Source organism: Colobus angolensis, unplaced genomic scaffold (genome assembly GCF_000951035.1).
Source record: "Colobus angolensis palliatus isolate OR3802 unplaced genomic scaffold, Cang.pa_1.0 Scaffold15, whole genome shotgun sequence".
NCBI lineage: Eukaryota > Metazoa > Chordata > Mammalia > Primates > Cercopithecidae > Colobus > Colobus angolensis.
The window spans coordinates 13,285,650-13,289,711 of record NW_012114599.1 but is presented as its reverse complement, the minus strand read 5'-3'; positions in this window follow the sequence as shown (position 1 = coordinate 13,289,711).

The following is a 4,062-nucleotide window of genomic DNA, read 5'->3' as shown; positions in this document are numbered from 1 at the left end:
GGGGAGAGAAGAAGGGAAAGGTGAGGTAGGCAGCAAATGCCCAGGCCACACAGCCTTATCCCAGACACCATCAACTAATCAGCAGAGGTTAGAATGCACACAACCCGGTGTCCAGGCAAAACTAATAATGAGAGAGTAAAAAGAGAGGAGAACTGGTAACAAATTTATTAACTTTAAATAGTGGCAATTGAGGTAGAAGATACTTTTGTACTGTCTGCTCAAGACTAGAACTGGAGTCTGAGCTAATCCAGAGGTAGATAAACAGGTAACCTGCTGATACATAGGATGGTGAAGGAGGGTTCCAAACCATTCCAAACTACTCCCGCTGCTAAGAGTCAGCAAATGTAAAGTCATCAACACCCCATGATTTCATTTCCCTCATCTACAAAATGAAACAGTTGGATCTGGGGATATCTGAAGCCTTTTCCAATGCTTTTAAACTTTTTGTATTTCTTACAAGAAATCTCAGAGAAAAGGGCAGACACCCTTGGATACAGTACTAAAAGTAGTCCTTCTTAGTACACAGGGCTTGTACTTTCCTTGAAAAATATCAGGGCCTAACAGATATTAAATAATACAATTTATACTTAAGTTATTCACCTGAGAATCATGGTTTTAGTGAAAAGCTAGGAGCTTTCTTCAGGTTCTAGCTGTGCAGCAAAGCAAAGTAAATAACAAAATGGAAAACCAAAAGGTAGATTTAATCCATCAAATTCAGAAACTCCTAATCTGTTTTGGAGTTTTTAAATCTATCAATGCATATTTGGTTTTACACCACTGCTCATTATCCCACAGCAACGCAGCTATGCTATTTGATAAATCTCCCAGTGGGTTTCCTTGTTTCCACTCATTGTTCTTCTGTTACTCTACTGCCATAATTTCAATCTTCTATTAAAAATGCCATCATTTGTAAGCAAAAATGTTACTTTATACACTACCAAGAAAGAAAATTCACACTGTCAAACTATAATATGCCATTAAATGTAGGATGCATCTTACTTTTAGAACTGTTAAAATATTTTAAAAGTATGTCTTAAAATCAGTGCAGTATGATATCTTTACAAATGGGAATCTGATGAGGTCACTTGTCTTTCAAAATTCCACTAGTCTCTGAAACCCCACAGGATGAAGTCTAAACTCAGCTTCAGATTTTGGGTCTTTATCATCCAGCCCAACATTACCATTCTCTCTCCTAACATTTACCACTGAGCAACCAGTTGCCTCAAAGTTAATTTTTCCTTCCGTTGCAAAAGTCTATGTTCTCTTTCTTCTTTCAACATTTATTGAATACCTACTATGTTCCAAACTCTATTTTAGGTACTTCACTGTTTTTGTGTTGTTTATTTTTGGTTTTGTTTTTCAGCTTGGAATCTCTTCCTCTTCCTCCCTTACCCTATAAACCTGGTAAATATCTATTTTTCCTTCAAGATCCAATCCAACTATCTTTTCTTTTGTAAAAGTCAATTTTGTGAAACTTTCCCCAATTTCCTCATGTAGACCTGATTTGGTAAACGTCTACTGCACTATGTTGAAAATGTTGATTTACCAATTGCCCACACTAGATAGTAGGTCCTTTGAGTGCAAGGGAAGTGACATTTATTTTTGCAATCAGTCTAGTGATTAGGAAAGTAGGATTCCGTTTCCTGGCTTCAGAGTTCCTATCCTGCCCAATAAGAAATCATGCACCCTAAGTGGGGAGACAGGTAAGTGACATGACAGGATAACTGCAGACTGCCAAGGGAGCATAGTGATTATGAAGTGAAATCCTTGGCTTTGAGTCTCACACAGACTAAAAGTACCCCTATATTTTAGAACCAGACTAGGGCCCATCTCACAAAGTTTTTGAAGGTGGCAAACATTCAGTGAATAGCTAACTCTATTACAATTTTTAAAAAGCAATTTATAAGAAATGCTAGGAGAATCATTGAGCATCTATTATATGCTCAGAATCCTGTAGATACTAATTTCCTAAGTGACTGGTGAGAGAAAGGAAATTCAAACAACCTACTCAAACTCACAGAGACAGTGACAAACACAGTCAGAATTTGACCCCAGGTCAACTTGATTTCTAAGAGTTTGTTCTATTAGAGCACCTTGTAGCACAATGCCTCATCATCATTGAGGACATTCCTAATTTAATCAATTGCTTGTCAAGGAAAAATTGAAAAATCCTCTTCTTCAAACACCTGTGATTGGCATTGCTGGTTAGCTTTTCTTCCTGGCAAAATTTAAATGGGAAACATGACACGGTCTTTGGAAATAATCAGTTGATGATGGAAACACTCTTGGAATCTATGTCTTATAATTTTTTTCTGCATGGTTTCATGCCTTATGACCTCAATGTTCCATTTTTTCTGGCTAATCTCAAACCAGTAGTCATTTACCCAGTCATAGTTCATTGGCAACTAGCTTTTAGGCAATGAACTGGATTTGTTGCATGAACTTTCGTTTGAGGTTGAAAAAGTTGGTGAAGTATAACAAATATAGCCAATAAGATGATCAAGACACATAAAGCTATCAAAAATAATGATAAGGAATATGGATGTGATAAGCTTAGAACCTGATATCTAAATTTCAAAATATTCTTTAAACGATAAATAGGAAGTGGTACTAATTTTATAGTTCATAGTAACCCTGTGGATCTGAAGGACTTGTGAAATGGAGAAAATGGGGTTTTGAAGAGTCTCATTCTCTTTTGAGTTTATAGGATCTTGGTTACCTACAATAGTGTGATGAGCAGAGATGGTCTGAGAGTGTGAAAGTTCAGGAACTAAAACCCACTGGGTAGCATAATAGAGATGGCCATTCTCCCATTTGAGTAAAGTGAAAGGTTTTTATATTATTTAATTTATATTAATCAGTAGTAATAAAATGCTAAGACCTACTTGGAATATTATGATACTGAAAATAATTTAAATGCCAGGATTGGTAACCTAATCTTTGCACATTCATTACATAGTTAACAAACAAATGCAGGTGAGTTATAAGTACATGTCAAATTGCATTTTTTCTGAGAACATGAACAAATGTTTAATGTTATTTCTTTTGTGTGTGACAGAGTCTTGCTCTGTCACTGGAGTACAGTGGCACGATCACCACTCCTCACTGCAACCTCCACTTCCCGGGTTCAAGAGATTCTCCTGCCTCAGCCTCCCGAGTAGCTGGGATTACAGGTGTGCACCACCATGCCTAATTTTTGTACTTTTAGTAGAGACGGGGTTTCACCATGTTGGCCAGGGCTGGTCTTGAACTCCTGACCTCAAGTGATCCGCCCACCCGGACCTCCCAAAGTGTTGGGATTACAGGCATGAACCACCACGCCTGGCCAATGTTATTTCTATTTAAGCCAAAATTATGTGAGGGGAGGCTAATTGCTATAACAAGCCTGAAATCTCAGTTACTTATCACAGTAAATATTCATTTGTCACTCAAATCAGAGACCACTGAAATTGAATGAAGTGTCTGTATGTATGTGAGAGGTCCGCTTCATGCAGTCATTCAAGGACCCAGGATCCATCCATCTAGTGGTTCCAGACTTTTCCAGTGCTTCAGAGTTCTCTATGCAAAGCCCTGCCACCAGCCAGCAGGAAGGGAATAAGACAATATGCAGGACTGTGGAGAGGGTTCTGAGGCCGGCCCTGAAAAAGATCCCTATCACTTCCATCCACGTTTCATGACTCCAGTTCACTGCAAGAAAGCTGGTAAGTGTCATCTAGTGTGTGTCAGAAATGAAGAGAAGGAACAGAGATACTAGTGAGCACCACCATTTCCCACCTGAAAATAGGTAATGAATTCTCATTTGAATGACGAAGTAGTTGCATGATATATAGGATATCAGCAAAAAATATCAGTACTCTGAAGAACATCATAATACCAGAATTTACATTCAAATGCGTGATGTCCATTTGCCAGCAGTTACTTGGAAAAGCTGTCTGCTTGTTCCATGGATACCATCAAGGCCTACTTTTATTTAAAAACTCTTCTTAGTTCAGAGTTCAACAACCAGCTTCCAAGATGCCGCCCAAAGGAAAAAGTGGTTCTGGAAAAGCGGGGAAAGGGGGA